A 25,122-nucleotide genomic window follows, 5' to 3' on the forward strand; every position below is an offset into this window, starting at 1 on the left:
TGGGAGAGGCCAGCCACCTCCCGGCTCTCTGCAGCAACTGAAACTCTGGCACTCAGCCCTTCATGTTAGACCTACAAGCTACACCACTCTGTCCCTGTCTCCCTCAGGTGCCAGCCACAACAGCATCCTTTAGTCTGGTTGCCAAGTCAATAATCTCTCTTGGTATCTGCCTTTTTCACCCCTTCCCCCTCCTCCCCCTCTGTCCAGAAGTCTAATTCCAAGTCAGCAGGCAGAAGGTCAGAAATCTCTGAAAGGCACAATTCCCACCGCCCATGCTCACGTCTTGCTTCTGTATATACTGCCAAATGCCCACCTACTTTCCTCCCTCCTCCCTAGCATCCTGTATCTCTATAAGCCCAGGTTGTCACCTGAATCTTGCCTTCACATCTGTTTCCTTCCAGCAGGGCTGACTTTTATTAGTAACATCCTGCCACGTCTGTCCCAGAGGCTCAGCACATCTTGTCATCTGTCCTGGGATCAGCAGCCTCTTCAGAGTTATCGACTCTGGGAGTTGGCCTTGTCAGAAGTGTCTGGGGCCTGGAGCTGGCCCAGAGCATCTGGGGGAGGAGAGCTGACAGTCTCCTGAATTTCACACCATGGCATCTTTGAAAAGTGGGCCAAGTTAAAGCAAGCGAATGCAGGCTGTTGTGAAAAAAGACAAAGGACAAAGTCACACCCAACCCAAGTAAGTGACAGTTTTGTTTCTTTATACATTGTGAAATGCCATAGTCAGGGCTACTTTAAAATGGTGTTTTGAAAATAATTAAATGTCTTGGTTGCTTTTTCTCACTATGAAAGAATTTTTAAAAACACATGTACTAGGGATTTGCTACCTCTTTTAGTTTTGAAAAGGGGACCATGTCAATGTTTAAATTTAAAACTACAAATTGCACAGAAAATATATTCTAAAAAATATGATTTTCATCTCACTTGTTTATTTTTTTAAGTATATTTTATTGATTGTGCTGTTACAGTTGTCCCAATTTCCCCTTTTGCCCCTCCCTGCCTGGTGCCCCCTTTCCCTTCAGCAATCCCCACCTTAGTTCATGTCTATGGGTCATGCATATACGTTCTTTGGCTTCTCCATTTCCTATACTATTCTTAACCCCCAACCCCCCCCATCTATTTCGTGCCTAACAATTTTGTTTCTTATTCCCTGCACCTTTTCCTCCATCTCCCCACTCCCCCTCCCTGCTGCTGACCCTCCTTGTTATCTCTATTTCTATGATTCTGTTACTGTTCTAGTTGTTTGCTTAGTTTGTTTTTGTTTAGTTTTTTTTTTAGGTTCAGTTGTTGATAGTTGTGAGCTTGTTGTCATTTTACTGTTCATAGTTTCTATCTTCTTTTTATTAGGTAAGTCCCTTTAACATTTCATATAATAAGGGCTTGGTAAGGATGAACTCCTTTAGCTTTACCTTGTCTGGGAAGCACTTTATCTGCCCTTCAATTCTAAAGGATAGCTTTGCTGGATACAGTAATCTTGGATGTAGGTCTTGGCTTTTCATCACTTTGAATACTTCTTGCCAGCCCCTTCTTGCCTGCAAAGTTTCTTTTGAGAAATCAGCTGACAGTCTTATGGGAACTCCTTTGTAGCTCTCTGCTTTTCTCTTGCTGCTTTTAAGATTCTCTCTCTCTAACACCTGACATTTGCATTATGATGTGCCCTGATGTGGTCCTTTTTGCATTCGTCTTGTTTGGGGCTCTCTGCATCCTGGACTTGTAGGTCTATTTCTTTCACCAAATTAGGGAAGTTTTTCTTCATTATATTTTCAAATACATTTTCAATTTCTTGCTCTTCCTCTTCTCCTTCTGACATCCTATGGTTCAGATATTGGCACATTTGGAGATGTCCTAGAGTCTTCTTATTCTCTCCTAGTTTTCTTGAATTCTCATTTCTTCATTGTGTTCTGGTTGATTACTTTTCTTCCTTATGAACCAAATCGTTGATTTCAACCCCAGCTTTCTTCCCTTTATTGTTGGTTCCCTGTGGATTTTTCTTTATTTCACTTAGTGTAGCCTTCATTTCTTCCCTTATGCTTTTGCCATTCTCAGTGAGTTCTCTGAGCATCCTGATGACCAATGTTTTGAACTCTGCATCTAATAGGTTGGCTATCTCTGTTTCATTTAGTTCTTTTTCTGGGGTTTTATTCTGTTCTTTCATTTGGCCATATTTCTTTGCCTCCTTGATTTGGCATCCTCCCTGTGTTTGTTTCTGTGTATAAGGTAGAGCTGCTCTGACTCCCTGTCTTAGCGCACCTGTTAAGTTGAATGGGCAAAGCCTTTAGGTATTCACCTGAGCAGGACAACATGGTTCACTGCCTTTTGGCTCTTGGTGGGGCGGGGGGATGGCTCTGTATATGGGAGAGGGGTCAGAGAGGGGACAATGCCACTGGCTGGCTGCTGAAGGCTTGCTCGTTTCCAGTCACTGCTGGAGGCTCACCCATTTACAGTCATTTCATCCCCTTCCCGTATATGATTGGCACCCCTCTAGCTGCTGCCCCAGTGGTGGTTCCCAGAGTGGATGGGTTTACATTTGCCCTGGGACTGTGCAGGCCCTTTAAACAAACTCTCCCCGGAGACCAGCAGTTTATTCTGCTTCCCAACCACCACTGATTTTAACAGACAGAAGTTATGAGGCTTTATTTTCCCAGTGCTAGAACCCTGGGCTGCACGGTCTGGCCGGGGGCTGGGATTGCTCTCTCCCAAGGTATCCCTCCCAATTTTGTCCACCACACATGAATGTGGGACTACCCATTCCACCAGCCACTGCCACTGCCTCCTTGCTCCTGCCATACCGTGTCCTCTCTGCCCAAGCTCCCCATCTCCACCCCTCCTACCCGTCCGGATGAATTTGGCTTCTTTAAATCCTTGGCTATCGAGCTTCCATACAGTTCAACTTTCTAGCAGTTCTGGGTGTTTTGTTTTGTTTTGTTTTTTGAGGTTAGTTGTGATCATCCTTACAGTTGTGCAAGGAGGCACAGTGTGTCCACCTATGCCACCATCTTGACCAGAAGTCCCCATCTCACTTGTTTCTAACCACTTCCAATGACTCTGCTATCTCTATCAATTCTCCCCCAAAGAGCAAAGTCAGAGCTCCTTGAAGATGGAGAAAATGAGAGTATTAGAAAACTAAAAAAGAGATTAATTGCCTATGGTAAAAATATTCATTGAGTAGAAGCTTACAAAGTGACTTCAAAATAATTCCTTGGCCCCAAACAAAGAATTCATTGAAAGTGGTATAGAAACCACCATAGCCCATCATCCCTGTGCTGAAATCCATTGTTTCCTGGTTATGTGACCGGAAGCTGGGCACTTCACCTCACTGAACCTCAGTTTCAACCTTTAACCTGGAAATAATACATGTGCACAGTCTCTTATGTGATATCCTTGGAAATAAATTTCAGAATCATTTTATTATGTAGAGTAATGTAGTACATAAACTGAATTTTATATAACACACATAATGTCAGGGATGGCACTTAGTAAGAGAACATATTGATATTCCTTCAGAAAAATGTTTTAATAATCCACCTAGTGATTATAACACTATTAATAATTTTATGGCAGTTCAATTCAAGTGTTGTCACCAAAATTACAAAAAGATTTTAAAAGAACTTTCCAATTTAGAGCTTTCTGGGTTTTGGAATTTTAGATACAGATGGGTGACCCACAAATATAGTCATCCTAGAGTAATCGGGAGGAGTAAATGACACTTATGTAAGACTGTGTAGGGTGGATTATAGATGAGAATTCCAGGGATTCCAAAGAAACCAAGTACAAGCAAAGAAAATATTTACTGAGCATAGACTCCCTCGCCTCAGATAAGCAGCATCCTGTTGCCATGTGACCTGAGAGTCACACTGTGAAGGCACATGGATCCCAGTTCTTTCTCCCACTCAATGTTCTTTGTTCAGATCCAAGATCTCCAAGCCCTGCGGAAGCCAGCTTTTCTGCAGCTCGGTGAAGGGAGGCACACATCAACAGTGTTTTCTTTATGCTCTACCTACCCTCTTTTACCTCATTTCCTCCCCTTGCAGGTGCCCAGTGAAGAAGGAAGAGCTTTGTACATTGTTTCTACAGTTTTCAAAGCATTTGCCTCCACTGACTTCTTTAATCATCACACCAGCCAGTGAGGGACAAGTCTTAACCTAATGTTTGCAGTTAGAATCAGGGTCTGGAGTCCATACTTTCTGTACCCCCTCCAGGTGGCTGACATCATCCATGAATTTCTCTGCCTCATACAGATCCTTGGTCCAAGAAGACTTGTCGCTTCTTAGTTCAAAGTGCATGTTCACCTTTCCAAATACCCCAGAGTTTCCTGTTTCTAATCTGAAGAACTCTCCAATCCTGCTCAGTGACTCATTCATACACATCCCACACACATTTCCTCTTCTGTTCTCCTAGAGATCCACCTTTCCCGAGTTCTATTACTATGGATTTTACAACAGAAAATTGCTTTACAGTTTCAGCAGTAATGGCAGCCATTCAGCTACCACAGTGAGCAAAGATTTGTTCTCTCATGGTTCCTACGCCACTTAATAGAAGTCATAGATACAGACAGGCACTATGTCTGCCATTTATATACCCAAAATAACTTCATGGAGATGTAGCTTGATTTGAATCTAAATTCCAATTTTTAAAGCCTTAGCGACACCTACTGAGATAAGGGTGTGGGAAAGAGAACAATTTCCGTGGAAAGGCGACCACCCACACAAACCTTTTAGGACTCAGACATCGTATTTCCTAAACATCTTTTTTAAGACTATAGTAAGTCAGGACAATAGTAATCATTTCAAATATTCCAGTAACTAATAACAGGGTGGTTACAACTGCTATCACTTTTGTTTAAATTCAGAGTTCAACAATTGTGTGTGTACATATATATGTGCATTGTTGTATATTTGCACATATGCACACACATTTGATCCTAAGATGTCCTTGAAAACATTAAAATACAGTCTATCCCTGTATTGTTGGAAGTAGTGCTTTTCCAATGTAGCAGAGTTATCAAAACACTTCCTATGAGAAAAATATTGTTATTATTATTATTATTGGTAACTTAACCACATGCTTATTATTTCATAAGCCATCATTCTGATCTGCCAGCAGCCTGCACCTGTGGTACATGTGGTGCATGTAATTCTTTCTCCCCCAATATATAATGTGGTCCTATATGGCTACTGGGCTTCAAAACACCTGATGGTGAATACTTGGAGAATTTAAGATTCTGTTACCATGGGGACAAGATGTTGGTCCTTTTCGATGCAATCAACACACTTCCTCTTTCAGAAAAACTATTTCCACTGGGAAATAAATAAGCTTAAAAATTGAAGCTTTTAGTTTTAAAAGAATGATTATTTTCTCAACGCTCTATATTTACTAGTGACAGCAGAGATGGGAAAGCAAGGAAAAAATATTTGGGAAGACTGTTTTCAAAAGCACACTTCTGACTTTTTCTTTCTTCACTGACTAGTACTAGGTGGAGAAACAAACTTCAAATACCTCAAGATGTACTTCTCAAATGTTTGTTCTATGTGGTAGATTGCTAGGTAGCCATAAATCACTTCTCTTCCTTTTTGTACATCTGTTTGCACTTGACTTTACAGCTCCTGTCATGAACAGTTAGAATATATTTCCTCACTGCTTGAATGCAGGCTAACATCGTGCCTTGTCTGGCCAATAGAATGTGGCAAGACTGAGAACATACCGGTTTGTCCCAGGTCTTGGGTTCAAGCACTTTGTACCCTTCGACTCTCTTGGGCTACTGCCCACAGTCCATGTGAACAAGCCTGGGCTGTCCTGCTGGAAGATAAAAAACACTTGGCTCAGTCATCTCCACTGTCACCCAGTCCACAGCCAACCAACCCTCAGAAGCAGTGCTGCCTAGGTGACAGGAACTTGACTGCAAAGATGTGACTAAGCCCAGTGAGATCAGAAGACCACTGACCCACAGAATCATGAACAAAATAAACTGCAGTGTCCTGGCCAGTAAATTTTGGAGAGGTTTATGCAAAAAGACAACTATATCCTATATACTTCTTCATTAGTTCAGTTAGTTTTGAAAGACAGATTTGTAAATATGCAGCTGAATTCTTAAAACCAAAGATTAGGTTTGGGTAACATAAATGCCTATTTAAAACACAAAGCAGGTATGCACATGCATAAATAAATTCATTGCCTCACCCAAAGCAAATAGTTTCCTTTCCTATATGAATTCAGATTATTCCTATGCCAGATTCTGTAGAGTTAGAAAGACAAAACAACCCAGTTCAAAAATCTCTACCTCTTGATTGCATATTTATTGAGTGAAATAACACATACTCTCCCAGAATAATTGTACTGCTATGAATTCTATAGAGCACACACACACACACACATACACAGTGAAAAAGAAAATTCCATTAATATGTCCATGCAAAGGAGATGATCATCCTATTTAACTTATCAGTGGTAGGTGAAATTGCCCATAGTAGATAACAAAGAGTTCATTTTAAAATATCTTGGATTTTAAAATATTTATTTCTAATGCAGCTTTTCCTAGAAAAAAATGTTTCAATGTTATTCTCTAAAGCTTCCTTTCCCAACTATGTGTTTGCTCCCTTCCCCTCTCTTTTGCCCACCCACAGGGGACCCAAGGAGCCAGACAGCCAGAGTCACAATGTTCCTCTTACTGGGAACAGCTGCCATGAAGAGTCACCCAGCACCCATTTGTTGCTGTATAAGCAAGAAATAAATCTCTGTGAGCTTTCAGATTTCAGGGTTGCAACCCAGCACAGAAAGCCCTATTGTAATGAAGCATTCGGGTATATGGGTACACGGACAGGAATAACCCTGCAGAAGAGGGAGAAGGGCACTGATGCAGGAAAGCCAGGACATTGTGGAGCCATTTCCTTGAGTAGGTGATGCAGAGCACAAGCAGGGAGCCGCCACATTAAATATATGAGTCATTCATCCATTTTCACAGGTAGGACATCAGAGTATGTGGGCACAGAAGCAAAGCAGTTGGTAGACTTTGTGAGGGAGGAGCAGGCGGTACTTTCTGGTTGCTTCTTTTTCACCCTGAAACAAGAGGCAAATCATTGAGAATGTAGAGGGGAGTGGAAGTATGAAAACCAAGAATATGGCATAAAGCAGTCTTGTCAGAGAAGAGGAGAGAGAATGACAAGAGAAATGTTAAGAGTGAGATGCTGCCACATGTACTGAATGGGTCTTGTTTTCTATGAGCCATGCTCATCTGCTGGGCCACAGGCTTCATCTAAGTAGAGAGAGTTAAATCCAGTCAGGGTAGAAGTTTTGCCCAGGAGGCTTATAACATATAATAGGTAATGGACTGATCAGGAGCTGTAAAAACAAAAGTGTGTAGAAGGCCATAATTATATTATTGAACCATGAAATCTGATCTGAATAAACATGTGAGAAGGCAAGGACATTGGAGGGCTGTATTAGTCCACTTGGGCTGCCATGACAAAAAACATAGACTGGGTGGCTAAACCAACAGAAATTTATTTTCTCATAGTTCTGGAGGCTGAAAGCATAAGATCAAGGCATTTGCAGGGTTGGTCTCTCCTAAGGTTTCTCTCTTGATTTATACCTGGCCTTATTCTCCCTTTGCCTTCATCTGGTCTTCCCTGTATGAGGGTCCATGTCCTAATTTTCTCTTCTTATAAGAATACCACTGATACTGGATTAGGTCCCACCTTAATGGCCTCATTTTAACTTAACCATCTCTGTAAATACTGATTTTTAAAAACAGTCACATTGTGCAGTGCTAGCATTTAGGACTTCCACAGAAGAATTGCAGGGGGAGGTGGGGTTACAACTGAGCTTATAACAAAGAGTTGAAATGGAAAAATAGAAAATGATAGGCAGTAATTGAGATGCTAGAAATTGAAGTTTTGGAGGCAAAGGCCTGGAGTATGATCACCATGTAAAAGGTGAGGGAAAGATAAACATTTTGGCATTAAGAAGTCAAGAACAGGGTGCAGGAAGAATTACCCTTGCAGATACTGGAGTCACTAAGATTGAGGAAAGAAGCCAAAAGGAGTAAAATACAGTAAATCACAGTTGAGAAAGTGATAAAATCTTCCACTAATTGGGGGGTGGGGGAGGTAAGAGAGCAGGGAGGAAGCAACAAGAAGGATGACCCTTGGCTGTAGCAAGGAAGGGCATAAGTCCAGTCAGATGGTAAGTGCTTTAAAGAAATGAGATCTATGGGGGGAGGTGAGGAAAGCAGAAGAGAACCATCTTCTGGAAGAAGAAGGAGGAGCAAAGCATACACTATTCTTCTTACAAGCCCAGGAGAATACGGAGTATAGGAGAAAAAAGAACCGCCGTTTAAGGGCTGCAATGTCCTTCATAAAAAACAGACATTGTTAAGAACAAGAACTTACAGAGAATTAAAGAGAAAATATTGAAGACAGGGTACTTTTTAAATGACAGATTGAGACTGACTTTACTGGTGATCACCAGTGTCATTCCCTGCCCCTTTCAGCCACAAGGAAGACAGGACTTTTCAACTCCATTATAATTAGGCAGGGACATATGAATATTTCTGACAAAGGCATGTGAGAAATGCCGCGTGTTACTTCTGCTCTGAGGCACTGGAAAACTCGAGTGCAATTCTCCCATTTCATTCCTACTTTTCTGAGGCCACCAAGGAGGCTTTGTTTCCAGATGTCTTTGATAAAATATTGCAGAGCCTTTGTCAGCTGTCAGCTTCTTTTCTGAGTGACTATGAAGAGCAGACTCCCTGCCAACCGATGCTAAGTACAGACTGTGAGAAATGAGCCTTTGTTTTGCAAGGGCTGCTGATGCTTTGCAATGGGATATGTATGATTGATTTGTTACCACAGTAAAACCTAGTCTCTCCTAATTTGTACACCTACCATGAGTTCCTGGACATACACTGGCAGAGCATGAGGGAGACAGGGACTCATCAGAGGATACGCACAGCCACACTGAGTAGGTAAGAATAAGGGCCATGGGGATGGAGGATGGGTTTAGAGTCTTGGGCTTCCTGCAGAGACTGAAAAAAAAATGAGGATGCAGGGCTTAATGATATCTTAGGGAAAGATAAATTATTAGGGTCAACTGTGTGCTCTTTCAATGGGCCTCTCAGGCACTCTGTAGTGGAGAGAGGGGAAATGTGGTCAAGAGTGAGCTGTGACTGGTCCCACCACTCCCAATAAACTGCGGCTAGCAAAAGGGAGATATTACTGGGATTATAATTTTTAAGGAGACTTTCATGGTACTATGCTATTTGAAACATACAGTAAAAGACGCAGGTGTAGAAGTGTGTTGGATTAAGCTTCTGTGTGATTTGCTATCTATTAGCCACAGGGATTCATAAAAATGAGAAAACATGAAAACACCATTAGAGATTTGTTTCATGTGTTGAGAAGATTGTTTTCCTGGCGGGTGCTGTCACATGGTAGGACTTTTTCCATCACAAGACTAAAGTTTCCTAAGCAAAAGATAAGCTTCCATTTTACTTATAAATATAAGAAGCAAAGGAAATGGAAGCAGCAGATCACATGAAACCAATTGTCCAATGCCTGGGCCTCGAGGGTGGGCTAAATTATACACTAGAGGGAAGGCAAGTCCCCAAAATGTAAGCAGAGTAGAATATCAGGCAACACAGAGAAAGGAAATGCAGAGTGTACAAGAAAAGGAAATGGATGGTGATGAAGCAGACAAGGCTAAACTCACAAAATGAAGCAGGAGAAGCTGCAGCATGGAACACACAGCAGCAAGGAAGAGGGCAGACAGCCCCCCTCCGTGTATATGCTTAGGAGAGCAATTGCAGAGTACAAAGAAAGAAAATAAGGAGAGAGGCTGGAGAGTTGAGAAATGATAAAGCCATCAAGAAGCTGTAAGCCCTCCCAACTTCTACCCATTACACACACCACATTCAAAAGAAAGATTAGGAGATAGCAGATTAAAAGACAAATGTTGATGGGAACAGGGAGGTGATATGACACAGCAAAAAGACTCAGACATTGGGGACAGGTCAGTTTTCTCTAAACCCCAGTTTTGCCACTGACTAGTCAGACCATCTGAGTTCCTCAGTCTTCTTGCCTGTAAAATGGCCGTGACAATTAAAGTCATTGCCTAGAGCTGTAGTAAGAAGTCAGTGAAACAGCAGCAAAAAGAGTCAGCAAATTGTGTTCTACATAGAAAACATTGAACTGAAGAATAATCTTCATTCCCAGAAAGCAAGACCAAAATGTTGAAGTAGCCTCAATGGCTGGAGAATATTTGCCCGCTCTCAACTAACTGAAACTCAACCTTGTGTATTTTATGTTTCATTTAACTCCATAGTAAATTTAGTTAAAAGTTCACTTACAGCATAAATAGTCTCTTTTGCTGCAAGTCTAAGTAAACACTAAAATTATATTGACAAATAAATACTGGATACCTAAATTCCAGTGGACCGGGCCAAAAAAAAATTTTTTTTTAATTATACCAGCCTACTTCCCTACTTACTAGCAAACTTGAGCATGTGCATTTAGGAAGATCTTCAAAAAAAAAAAAAAAGTGCCATCACTGGTACAGACAAGACTAGACATAAAGAGAGAGGACCTCCTGTTCAGACAGGGCTATCACAACATCTTTTGCCTTGAACCTTTGCTTTTCCAGGATGAACAAACCCAGGCAATGATCTCTCGGAGGGCAGGGCGGATGTCTACTCCTCTGAGTGCAGCCAACCCATAGGAACCACTCTAAGACCTAACCTCTAAATATGTGGTAACTGTTGGTCGACTGAACTTTTTTAATGAATAATAGTTTGTGGATTGTGTATACCCCTCCAAGTTATGCTAACCCTTTTACAAAGACCAACAAGACCCCTTTCCACTTTTTGATTTAAAAACACTTACTGAGAACTTGCTGTATCCCAGGCCATACACTGAGGCCTGGGGATACAAAGATGAGACGACGCTGTATTAGTCTGCAAGGGCTGCCACAACGAAGTACTACAGACTGGTGGCTTCAACAACAAAAACTTATGTTCTTACAGTCGTGTAGGCTAGACATCCAGGATCAAGTGTCTTCAAGTTGGTTCCTTGTAGGGCCAGGAGGGAAGAATCTTTTCCAGGCCTGTCTCCTTGGCTTTTCTCTTGTCTTTGCACAATCTTTCCTCTGTGTGTATCTGTGTCCAAATTTCTTCTTCTGTTGTATTAAACCCTACCCTAATGACCTGATTTCAGCCTAATTCCATCTGTAAAGACTCTATCTCCAAATATGGTCACATTTTAACATTAGGACTTTAACAGAAGAATTCTGGCAGGAATACAATTTAGCCTATAACAAACCTATGTCCTATTTCAGAACACTCATATTTGATTGCTTGATCAGATCCCCCCCACGAAGGCCTAGGAAGGTGAAGATATTGTTGTTATCCAGCACCTGCCTGACAGAGTCCTACTTCTCAGCTCACCATTTTTATATTTAAAGTGCATTCAGAGTAAGTTTCTTGCTAAGCAAACTCTAAGCTCTGCCAGAGAATTAGCCCTTCCACAGAGAATTATGGAGGTACTCTATATTTTCAAAATCCTTGTGGAACTAAAAAATCATTGTGGCTACAGTTTGCCAAAAAATATGCATTCAGGTAGGAGATAAAATAGTAGTGAAGTAACTACATAAGTTCCTTCCTGAAAGAGCAAAATGGTTAGCTGCATACTATCTACACTTGTTTACCTGTATAATTCTCACAATGTGAGTTTATTCATCGCAGGACTCTGTGCTCTGTTCTTTGCTTCCAGTCTAGACTGGGTCACCACAGCCTGGACTTTGAGAACATAAAGTGCACGTGTGTAAGCAAAATTTCTGCTTAAATAAGAAGGCTATAGACCAAAGGCATAAGTACCTCAGAGCAAACCACTTTTAGTCTGCTAATCCAATGACTGATATTTGCACAATGTTATTAAGAACCATTTATCTATCAGTCTGCATTTCCACCAACAGTGCATCAGGGTTCCCTTTTCTCCACATCCTCGTAACCACTTGTCGTTGATTTATTGATTGTAGCCATTGATTCTGGCAGTTGTGAAGTGATACCTCATTGTAATTTTAATTTGCATCTCTCTGATGGCTAGTGATGTTGAGCATCTTTTCACATGTCTATTGGCCATCTGTATGTCCTCTATAAAGAAGTACCTATTCAGGTTCATTTTCCCATTCTTTTAATTGGATTGTTTGTCTTCCTCGTATAGAGTTGTATAAGTTCTTCAAATATTTTGGAAATTAAACCCTTACACAGATGTATCATTGGCAAATATGTTCTCCCATAAAGTGGGAGAACACTGTATTCTTTTCATTTTGTTGATGGTTTATTTTCATGTGAAGAAGATTTATTATTTTGATGTAGTCCCATTTGTTCTTTTCCTTTGTTTCCCTAACCACTATGGAAAACAATATGGAGTTTCCTCAAAAAATTAAAATGGAACTGCCTTTTGATCTAGCAATCCCACTTCTGGAAACGTATCTTAAAAATTCTGCAACACCAATTTAAAAGAATATATGTACTCCTATGTTTATGGCAGTGTTATTTACAATAGCCAAGATCTGGAAACAGCCCAAATGCCCATCAGTAGATGAGTAGATAAAAAAGCTGTGGTACATTTACACAGTGCAATACTGTGAGGCTATAAAAAAAGAAGGAACTCTTCTTACCCTTTGTGACAGCATGGGTGGATCTGGAGATATTTATACTAAGTGAAACAAGCCAGTTGGTAAGAGGCAAATACCATATGATCTCCCTTATATGTGAGAAATCTAATGAATAAAATAAACTGACAAACAAAATAGAAACAAAGGCAAGAATACATGGAAAAAATTGACAGCTGTCAGAGGGGAGGGGGAAGGGGAGACTGGATGAAAGAAGGTAAAGGGATGAGCTTAAGAACACGTATGCATAACCCACAGACACAGACAACAGTGTGGTGATGGCCAGAGGGAAGGGAGGTAACAATGGTGAGGGAGAAAGGGGGATAGGAATATCTGTAATAGTGTAAACAATAAAAATTCAGTAAAAAGAAAATTTAGCTACCAAAAAACATTCCATTGATATACAGCATTCCATTTCAGCCAGACTCATAAAGTTTACTCACTTGTTGCAGATAAGTTGCTCATAAAGTTTTTGGTCAATTTCTATATCTGCATGAGCAAAGTCATAAAAGTAATGGAAGAAAACCTGGAGTCTGGGGAAGGAAGTCAGCCCACTCTTACTTTTCACTTGAAGGAATACATGCGTAAAAGAGAAACTTAAATTCTCTTTATTTTACAATTACAAAGAATAACAGAGTCTTTATAATATTTTGTCCATGAAACCTAAAGTTTGAACTGCTTTCCTAAACACATGGTTAATTTAGCTGGTTGTAGACTATATTCTATGGTCGTCTTGTTATATTCAACATGTCACAGTGGAAAACCCAGATTTATCAACTTGCCTTTTCAGTCTCCTGTCTGGGTTAAAAGAATAAAGACATTCCTAGTTGCCCAAAAGACCTAGCTTGGGACCGTCTTTCTTCTCTCCCCTTTACTTTCCGTTACTACTCAATCTTCAAATTTTGTGATATTCTTATCATAATCAGTCAACCAGAGCACCGGGGAGTCTCCTGCAATGGTCAAGATGGCAGCAGAGGGAGGTTCTTACACTGAGTGTGGCCAGGAGATAAAAATATGAATGGCTAGAACCCGAGCACACCAAAGCTAAAAAGATGAATGGGCAGCACCCAAGCACACTGAAAGTTAGAAAGGTAACTGTAAAGGGGGGGAAAAAAAAAAAACAACCTCCCTCTCTGTCACTATAAGAACAGGAAAAGGAGATGGTTTTCCTTCTCCTTTTGAAAGAAGTCCGCCATTCTTCCAGGTTGTGCAGCACCTGAATAAAACCCCTTTCCTTTCGCACAAGCACCCGCCTCACGTTTGACTTTTTTGGTGGCAGGCAGCCAAACCTCTGTTTTTGTTCAGTTACAGTTTTTGGTGACCTAGATGGGATAATGTGGAACTTGGTAAGTCCCAGAGGGCCTGGGCTAGCTGCCTGTGGAAGGCCGACCCCAGAAGCAGGACTGCAGGGGCTTCCCAGAAGGTGCCAAGAGCTTTTCTGAGGGAAGTTCCCTGCACTCCTTCTTGGGGTGTCAGCTGCCTGAAACACTTGGCTGGTGAAAGGAAATGGGTTTCTGGGCAGCAAAGGGACTCCAAAACTGGGCAAGACAAACCGGCATGCACACCAGGGGTCTTCTATCCCTGCCACTTGGGCTTTGTGCTTCTTGGGTCCAGCTAGGACTATTTTCAGTACTGGTTGTTAGGCTATCCCCACTGCTTAGGCTTTGTGTCACCTGGGCTTTGTACCACGTGGGTCCAGTTAAAACCATTTGCAGCACTGGTTGGTAGGCCACCCCTGCCATTTGGGCTTTATGCCTATTGGTTAGGAATGCTTGTGGTATTGGTTGGCAGGAGACAAGGCGCTAAGACAAGCTTGTGAGCACTTGTTTGGAATAATGGAATTATACATCTAAGTTTTGTCTATATGTTCCCACTTCGTCTGGGGTCTTGCTCTGGTTATGGTTTTGGGTATGTACTTCCGTGCCATCAGTGGTTCTGTCTCAACTCTTGAAGGGAGCCCATTGGGCCGAATTTTAGCAGACTGGTCCATGTACAACTATAATCCAATGACTAAAAAGGAATTGGTTTTCTATTGTAACACTGCTTAGCTTATGTATACTTTAGACTATGGGGGGAAATGGCCCCTAAATTGTTCCCTAAATTACTACACCATCATACAATTGGAATTGTTTTGCCAATGGTCGGACATTATGTCTTTTTTTTTTATCCCCACCTAAGAAAATTTTATTCATTGCTTTTAGAGAGAGGGGAGAGAAGGGAAGGGAGAGAGAGAAATATTGATGCAAGAGAGAAGCATCAATTGGTTGCCTCCTGCACATGTCGAGACTAGGGATCATATGCTCCTGGTCCAGGAATGAAACCTACAACCTAGGCATGAGCCCTGACTGGGAAATGAACTCAAAACCTTTTGGTTATGAGTGCTCCAACCAACTGAGCTACACGAGCCAGGGTCAGGCCTTTTATCTTTACACAGTGAGTATTTGGCAAAGAAAGTGAATAAACTAATGACTCCGAGAAGAGAATTTGCTTCAAAACCCCTCCCTGATAGTAACACACAGGAAGTAAAGGAAAAATGAGGAAATAAGTCTCCTTAATGCCCTGAATCCGGGGATGCAGGATTAGCAGCAGGAAGATTTTCCCAATACCATGCTGGCTGCTAGATACCTCTGATATAGGGCCCAGAGGGGTGACAGTCCCACCCAGTATGAAAAAGGAATGGTCTCCCCATAAAAGATCCAGCAGAGACCCCAGTTTGGCCAGGGAGCATCCCTATCTGGAGCAGGACAATTCCCTTTGAGGCAGTACCCTATAGGTGGAATAAACAAGGCAGGTCGTTCCACTAGCTACTCTTGGGCCCATATTCCATTTCCATTTCAGATTTATTGAATTGAAAGAATTCCAACTCCTCATATAGGGAGAATCCTCATAAGATGGCAGATGTCTTCATCTCCATTTTTGCCACTCACCATCCAAGCTGGGCAGATGTACAGACTCTCCTCCTAATGGCAGAGGCAAGGCAGTTGGTTACAAATAAAGTCAACGAGGAGGCTCATCACCTCCACCAAGAGAATCCCAACAGGACCCCCTACCCAGGCAGGGCAATACCTTGACAGAGCCTAACTGGGACCTGAATAGCAGGGGCCTAACCTCCCTAGAACATTAGAAAAGATGAATATTGGAAAGGCTAAAGAAAGAGGTGCCTGAACAAAAAAGCCTGGATATGATATGTGCCACTCAACAGAAACCAATGAAGATCTTCGGAATTTTTAGAAAGGATCTTTCAGACCTATTGAAAGCCCACTGATGCTGATCCACAGCCACAAGAAAATGTCTGGATGGTAAACATGACTTTAATTGAGAAAAGTGCCCCAGATATTAGAAGGAAACTCCAATATTTAGACAGGGTGTCAGGAATGAATCCTTCCCAGCCATTGAACATAGCCTTTAAAGTTTACCATGCCTGGGAAATAAGGAAATTAAAGCAGGCCACAGTTTTCCTAGAAACAGTGTGGAGAGACCAAAAGGACAGGTGTGTCCCAAAAGGAAGGAGGAAAGACTCACTAGGTGCCAATCAATGAATGTCCCTATTGCAAGGAGGAGGGCCATTGGAGAAAGGACTGCCCAAACTCAAAAGCAAAAAAATAAAAAGAATAGAAATCTTAACTGAGAAATGTTAGAAAGGAGGGCACTGGCTGACTGCAGGGCACATGGGAAAAAATGAAGCTATTTTATTAGGCAACCCAAATGTTGCCTTGCAAACCACCACTACCTTAAATCTGACCACCCTACATACACCTGGACTCAGGGAGGGAGGCTCAGACCTCCAGCATGATTGCTTGGAAATCATTGATCAAATTTATTCTAGCAGACCAGCTGCTAACAGAACCTGACTGGGAATTATATACAGATGGGAGTAGCTTCATGGAGAATATTCAACCACGAGCTGTGTATATGGTAGTCACCATAGACAAAGTAATACAATCCCAAGCTCTTGCCATAGGAATCTTGGTATAGAAGGCTGAACTGATATCCCCCACCAGAGCCTTATAATTATCCCAGGAAAAGAATGTTAACATCTACACTGACTCTAAATATACCTTCATGGCAATCCATAGCCATGGGGCATTATGGAAAGAAAGAGGGCTCTTAACTTTGGGGAATAAGGACATCAAACGTGCAAAAGATTTTAAAATTGCTAGAGGCAGTGAATCTACTAAACAAGATTGCCATAATGCACTTCTCAGGACACAAGAAAGACAGTTCCCAAACAAGCTGGGAAACCAAAGTGCTGATAAAGCAGCAAGACAAGCCACCCAAGGGCTGCCACTACTTGGGGCTTTGATCCCCGGCCTGGGCTTGTCAGAATTTAAACTCCATTAGACAAAACAAGATTAGGAACAAGCCCATGAATGGGTATTTTCTAATACTGACTCTAATTCTATACAGAAGGTCAACACTCATGGTATGATATTACTCCCTGAAGCTCTAGTGCATCTCATCCTCAAACACCTACATGAGGGGATCCTTATGAAAGTGATGCTTTAATGGACCTCATTAGACCACATCTGAAGGGCCCTCATTTACAAAGGACCATTCAGAAGGTTATCTAAACTTGTCAGATACGTGGCAAAAATAATCCTGTGACAGAACGTGCCACAACAGGAAAGGGACCACAATCTAAAGGGATGTATCCATTTGAGGACTGGCAAGCTGACTTTACATAGATGCCTCAAACCATAGGAAACTTTAAATTTTTATTAATTTTTGTAGACACTTTCTCTGGAGGGGTAGAGGCATACCCCAATAGAACTGAGAAGGCAATTGTGGTAGCAAAACTTATACTTAAAGAAATAATCCCTAGGTTTGGACAAAGGACTGTTGTTCACTGCAGAAATCTTCCAGAAGATAAGACAGGCACTACCAATTCAAGGGAAACTACATGCATCTTAGAGACCTCAATCTAGGGAAGACAGAAAATGAACCACACAAGAAAGAAGACCCTGGCAAAAATAAGCCAGAAAACATATTTAGAATGGGACCAGGCACTACATTTTGCCTTGATCTGAATTAGGGTAGCATCCTGAAGTGGGCTTAAATTAAATCCTTTTGAAATAGTTTATGGGAAACAATTCAAGTTTCTGTTTCAGGAACACCCCCTTTAGATTTAAAAAATGAATCAAAAATCAAACAACATGTACAACATCAAGGTCAAACACTAACAATTTTGCACAAGTTTTCTCATTTCATGTATATCCACCTTTCTGACAAGCACTTACACCTGTTTCAGCCATGAGATCAAGTCTTACTAAAGATCTAGAAGACTCAAGGTCCTGAACAGCAGTTAGCCAAGCAATAGACCAGTTCTTATGATGTCCTGCTGACAACACACTCATCCCTAAAGCTCACAGGAATCAAGCCATGGATCCACCAAACATAGATAAAGCAAGTAACACCTGGGGAGAACTCAGGTCTTGCTGCTTCTATTGATACTGCAAGGGAAAGCTTGACCTGCACTCCTGAAGGGAATTTAAAATTCCCCTTTCACAAAAGGACAGTGCCTCTCAAAGCAAACTGACAATTGTACATTTTATTTTATTCTGCATTTCCCAGACAGTGGCTTCCTTAGCAAATTTATTCTGCTATTGGGTTTGCCATTGCTCAGGGTTAGTTTCATGGGGATCCTTTAGTCCCTCCAGTTTCTGATTTCACTACAATTCCCCCTGACTCACTAGGCACACCCTCCACTAAATACTTGATTGCTTATCTGCACAATAGGTCTAACTTTGGAAGCCCATCTGCAACACTGTCTCTTGAAACATGAGTCTGTATACCAGCTTCACTTGTTCAGCAGTGTCATCCTCGAGATACCACATAGGCCTCCCTCACATTAGAAGAGTGCGTGGTCCCACATTTGTGGGTAGATAAATGAGCAGGAACAACTGGGGAGCGAGACAGACACCACAACCCAGGCTTCCAGTTCTGGGAAATAAAGCCTCAAAACCTCTGACTGGAAAAACCTGTGGGGGTTGAGGTGACAAGAGAAACTCCCAGCCTCACAGGAGAGTTCATCGGAGAGACCCACAGGATCCTAGAATGTACATAAACCCACTCACCTGGGAATCAGCACTAGAAGAGCCCAATTTACTTGTGGGTAGCAGAAGAAGTAACTGAAAGCTGGGCATGAGCTGAACAAGCAGCATTGTTCCCTCTTGCACCCCTCCCCCACATACAGTGCCACAACTCAGCAACATGGGTTGCCCCCCTCCCCAGCAAACACCTCAGGTTCCACCACTTACATTGTAACAGATATGCCAAGACAAAAAATATATATAGCCCAAATGAAAGAACAGATCAAAGCTCCAGAAAAAAATATAACTAAGCAATGAAGAGGTAGCCAACCAATCAGATGCAGAGTTCAAAACACTGGTAATCAAGATGCTCACAGAAATGGTTGAGTATGGTCACAAAATAGAGAAAGAAGTGAAGGCTATACAAAGTGAAATAAAGAAAAATGTACAGGGAACCAACAGTGATGGGAAGGAAACTGGGGCTCATATCAATGGTGTGGACCAGAAGGAAGAAATAAACATTCAACCAGAACAGAATGAAGAAACAAGAATTCAAAAAAAATGAGGAGAGTTTCCTTATTAAAGGAACCTCCAGGACAACTTTAAATGTTCCAACATCTAAATCATAGGGGTTCCAGAAGGAGAAGAGGAAGAGTAAGAAATTGAAAACTTATTTGAAAACATAATGAAGGAGAACTTCTCTAGTCTGGTAAAGGAAATAGACTTCCAGGAAGTCCAGGAAGCTCAGAGAGTCCCAAAGAAGGTAGACCCAAGGAAGCATACACCAAGGCACATCATAATTACATTACCCAAGATTAAAGATAAGGAATCTTAAAAGCAGCATGAGAAAAGGAGACAGTTACCTACAAAGGAGTTTCCATAAGACTATCAGCTGATTTCTCAAAATAAATCTTGCAGGCTAGGAGGGACTGAAGAGAAGTATTCAAAGTCATGAAAGGTAAGGACCTGCATCTAAGATTACTGTATCCAGCAAAGCTATCATTTAGAACAGAAGGGCAGATAAAGTGCTTCCCAGATAAGGTCAAGTTAAAGGAGTTCATCATCACCAAGCCCTTATTATATGAAATGATAAAGGGACTTATCTAAGAAAAAGAAGATCAAAACTATGAACAGTAAAATGACAACAAACTAACAACTATCAACAGCCAAACAGAAAAAAACAAAAACAAAAATGAACTAAGCAAACAACTACAACAGGAACAGAATCACAGAACTGGAGATCATATGGAGGGTTATCAGCAGGGAGGGGGAAATGATACAGGGCATAAGAAGCATAAATTGTAGGTACAAAATAGACGGGGGGGAGGGTTAAGAACAGTATGGGAAATGGAAAAGCCAAAGAACTTATATGTATGACACATGGACATGAACTAGGGTGGTGGAATGATGGTGGGAAGGGGGGTACAGGGCGGAGAGGAATAAAGGGGAGAATAAAAAGGGGACAACTATAATAGCATAATCAATAAAATATATATTTTTAAAAACTCAGTCAGAAATGAAGGATACACTAATTGAAATAAAGAACAATTTACAGGGAAACAACAGTAGTGGATGAAGCCAAGAATCAAATCAACAATTTGGAACATAAGGAAGCAGAAAACAACCAATCAGAACAACAAAAAGAAAAATGAATCCAAAAGAATGAGGAGAGTGTAAGCAGCCTCTGGAACAACTTCATGTATTCCAACATATGCATCATAAGGGTTCCAGAAAAAGAAGAGAAAGAGCAAGAAAGTGGAAATCTATTTGAAAAAATAATGAAAGAAAACTTCTTTAATTTGGTGAAGGAATAGACATGCAAGCCCAGGAAGCACCAGAGAGTCCCAAACAAGATGGATGCACAGAGGCCCACTCCAAGACACATCATAATTACAATGTCAAAGTTTAAAGAATCTTAGAAGCAGCAAAAGAAAAGAAGTTAGCTACCAGATGGTTGACAGATGGGAGGAGGCAGGGGGATAATAGGTGAAGAGGTGAGGGGATTGAGAAGTACAAATAGGTAGTTACAGACTAGCCATGAGGATAAAAAGTACACTATAAGAAATGGAGTAGCTAAAGAACTTATCCACATGACCCATGAACATGAACAATGGTGGGGGGATTGCCTGAGGAACTGGGGTGGCTGGGTGGAGGTGGGAAAAGGGCGAAAATCAGGACAACTGTAATAGCATAATCAATAAAATATAATTTATAAAAAAGGAATCAATAGAACTTATTAGGTAAATGTGTAAGAGAAAGAGAAAAACATTTTCTTAAACTATTGTCTCCCTGCTTCCCAACATCAGCTATAAATAAGAGTGAGATACAGTAGGGAAGCAACTGAGTGAGTGTCTAGGGTGCATGAGATGGGAAACCCTGGCACACGTCCTTTCTTGTGATTTAATGAGGGCGTGGGCTGCCATGTTTTGTCCGCGTTTGTCCACCAGTCTTAGCATTCGTTATCTCTGTCACATAATGATGTTCTTTGACCCAGAAAAAAACATGATGATGATGATGATGATAATGATGATGATGATAATTCATTAACATTTTGTAAAGGTGAATAGTTTCCAAGTGGTTAAAAACCAACTGTGAAGTGCATCACCTATGTGTTGGATTCACTCATTGTAAAATTGGCACTTAAATTGTCTGCATGCTTTAAAACACAAGCACAAAGCAAATAGCTTCAGTTCATCTCACCTGATGACACGTGTCAAATGTTTTCCTGCAACGTAAAATGACCTGGTTAAAAGTGTATCCAGTACTCATGAGCTTGCTAGATATTTGTTGCATGAGACCAATGGGATATTTCTTAAATTACTTTTTTCCTGGAACATTTATTTTGCATATGTATGATCATTGATGATAATTGGCTAGTTTTCTCTTTTTGCCTCCTTAAATCTGTCTGCATGCCATGAAAGCCCATTTCATTTATTGTAAGAACCTTCCTTGCCTCTGGTTGTTCAGAGGTCCCATGCACTATACAATTTTCCCACAGAGTTTACAGATTCTACGCCCTTTTTATTGCATGAAATTGCAAGATTCTAAAGAGAGTCTATTCACTTAAAAACAATTAAAAAACACTGTCATGCTGTCAATTCCCAGTTGACAAGTCACAGACTAGAAGAATATATTTGCAAATCACATATATGACAAAGGAATTACCTCCAGAATATATAAAAAAAACTCTATAAAACTCACCCATAACCAAAGAAACAGCCCAAGTGAAATGTGGACAAAAGATTTTATCAAAGAGGATATACACATGGCAAATAAGCATAGGAGAAATATGGTCAACCACCAATGGCTTGATTTTAACTTACTTATTTTTACCTAAATCGTGGTAGAGTTGGTATATTTCTTCTTGGATGCTCATCTGATTAAATTCATGGTTAATGGTGGGAGAACCCCTTGGATGAGTTTAATGTCAACAAAACATTTGGACATTTGCTTAATGGAGGGATCATTCTAGTCTTCATTGCCCCTTATTCCCATAAAAAAGTTCTCCAAGCGGTGGGGAGATGTCTCTTTGTCAGCAGTGACTACCACATTACCAAAACACAAACGCAGCCCTGGCAGTGTGGCTCTCTTGGTTGGAGGATTGTGCCATAGACCCAAAGGTCACAGGTTCAATTCCCAGTCGGAACACGTACGAGATGGCAGCCAAATGATGTCTGTCTCTCATACCGATGTATGTACCTTTCTCTCTCCACCCCCTTCCTCTCTCCCTAAAAGCAGTGACCTATGTCCTCAGGAGGTAAGCCACACTGCCGTGCTGCCATCGTGGTGTCAGTGTGCTCCACAGAGGGGTCCTCACGTGGGCACGCTTCAATAATGCGGGAAATAAGCACTCTTTTTGGCAACTGAGCCATGCCAAATAGATAAATGCCTTTTCAGAAGTATTCATTGCCATGAAGTTAAGCTATATGACTTGAAAAACCTGCCAGTGAGGTGTCTTCCTCCTTTCCACTCGGGTTCAGCCACATGCTGTGAGAACCACCCCACATCAGAAAAGGCCAAGATGGCCGTTCACTGGCCTCCATCTTCCTCCGTGGGGAGGTAGCCACAGTAATTTCCATGTGATTGGTTTTTAATTTAAACAAAGCTTTTATCTGTGATTCTTCCCCCTCCAATAGTATTGTGATCATCTTAATGATATATGTGTAAAATGTGAATAATAGAATTCGTGTGATTCCTCCTTTTGATGTCTTTTGAGGACTTTCTTACACATAACAATATATAGTGCTATTCCCCTATCAACAAAACACCTGTAATCACAGCTGTCCTGTTTATTCCCCCATTTGCCTCATCAATGTCTAGTCAGCAAGGCCCCCAAGATTCCAGTGAGCCAATATCCATAACTTTGTATACAGTTATATTATTGCATATAAAAACACCCTGATGTTAACGTTTTGCCCTTGGCATTGTTAGGTGGTAGCTGATTGTGACCCTCTGTCATAGCTCAGCTGTGGGATGCTCTGTATAGCAAGCGAGAGTTCAGTCAGGGCTATTGCCTGTGGATTTTACCCTGCCATTCACTACGGGAAATGTGTGCAGATTTCATGCTCCACTTACCTCTCAACAGATCATCCTCCTTGACTTTAACAAAACAAATAGTTTCTTTGAGTGCAAAAAGAACATGAAATAGTGTAAAAATGTTTTTTAAAAAATCAGAACATCAATGCCTAAAACTGGCTATTCCAATCAGGAAATTATATTGGTTACTAAAATAGTAATAGAGAAACCATGTTGAACATTGGTTCCCTAGTATAATTGCTAAGATATGAACTTTGGTATAAAACAGATCTTAATTTGGTAAAAAACAGATCTTGATCAAAATGTTTAAAGGTTTAATTTATTTATTTTTAGAAAGAGGGGGAGAGAGAAAGAGGGAGAAGCTGCCTCTTGTATACCCCCAAGTGGGGACTTGGCCCCTGACCCAGGCACATGGGAATCGAACCAGTGATCTTTCCAGTGACCTTTCAGTTCACAGGCCGGCACTCAGCCCACTGAACCACATGAGCCAGGACACATCTTAGTCTAAAATTTTAGCAGTGTAAACTTAAGCTGTTACAGAACCTCACCAAACCTCAGTTTATTCATCAAGCAAATAAGTTTAATAATCATCTCAACCTCTTAGGATGACTGTGAGGAAGAAATGGACTAATGCATATTTTTAGCGTAGCACTAGACACACAGTAAGTAACCAATGAAGAGCAGCTATCCTTATATCAGTGTAGAACTGTTCACCTCTACAATAAACCTGCAGGAGAGGAGAGTCCTGCACTGAGACATCTGGGCCTATTTTTTATTAGTTATTTAACTTTACATAAATTACTTAATATGTCTGACTTTTTATTTCCTCCAGTCAATGGAAACAAACATTCTTGTGCTATTTGTGTAATAAGGTCATTTTTGATATGAGATAACATACGTGAAAGTAACTTGAAGAGTCTAAAGTAATGAATCCATATACAAAATTATGATCTGACCTTAGGACAGTTTACTCCGGGCAGCTCTGGCCACAGAGATGATGAAGAGCTGCAATGCAGAAACTGCCGAAAGAGGAGTGGACTCCCAGGAGCAGTCTGGTCTCTAGCGCTGGATTGCCACTGGTCCGGGACTCAGCGACAGTCTGTTATCTGCTTGGAGCCTCCACTTCCTCGTCAACGATTCAAGGGGGTATATTCCACACCCCTAGACCACCTTACTGCAACTCCCCCAGTCAGACTGCCTTCTTCACTAAGACAGCTTCACGTGTTCAGTATTCCACTTTCCTCTAGGCCAACACACTGCACCGAAATGAAGCAAAGATAGGATTTACTATGGGTCAAGAATCTTTTAACCCAGAGTCAATGCAATCTCACATGATTTAATTTTTCACATGCTTTAATCTGTGATGACAGTCAGAAATGAGCAGATTAAATACAATTAGCCCACCAGAACACAGTTATCAGGCTTCCATCCGAAATGGATTTACACAGCACCTTTGGACTGAAAGACGGTACCTGTGGGAAGAGTCTGATCCAAACCAGAGAAAAAGTAGCTGGTAATAAAACTCAGGGAAGGAAAATTACCATGGGACCCCTGTCTATTTTGTAGTATTTTCCCAAACAAATGTAAAATGGTTATTTGCTATTATTCCCTGGCATTCAAGTTTCATCTCCCTACAATATAATTGTTTCTTTCCATAAGCAATATAATCAGACAGGTTAAAAAATGAAAGGCTAAGTAAGGGTAAATACTGGTATGAGAAAATCATTTTTCTGGATGAATCAGTAGACACTAGACTTTCCCATTATGTTCTAAGGCTCACGAGCCTGAACTTTGAACCCAGTGGAAAACTGCATAGGATTTTATTGCTATTGATATTGAGGTTCATTTTGAGTTATTTCTCTGAATGAAAATAATTGTCCCCAAAAGACCA

At 41.1% G+C, this 25,122-nt stretch overlaps 1 long non-coding RNA gene across 1 annotated transcript; it reads right to left on the bottom strand.

Annotated features, from left to right (window-relative positions):
* Window positions 1-380: 380 nt before the first annotated feature.
* On the bottom strand, window positions 381-24,472 carry LOC128780325 (uncharacterized). Its single transcript, XR_008426251.1, has 3 exons — window positions 24,188-24,472; window positions 5,708-5,799; window positions 381-642 (listed from the first exon to the last, which is right to left on the bottom strand). It is a non-coding gene; the product is annotated as an uncharacterized lncRNA (long non-coding RNA).
* Window positions 24,473-25,122: the final 650 nt, after the last annotated feature.

Source organism: Desmodus rotundus, chromosome 2 (assembly GCF_022682495.2).
Source record: "Desmodus rotundus isolate HL8 chromosome 2, HLdesRot8A.1, whole genome shotgun sequence".
Taxonomy (NCBI): Eukaryota; Metazoa; Chordata; class Mammalia; order Chiroptera; family Phyllostomidae; genus Desmodus; species Desmodus rotundus.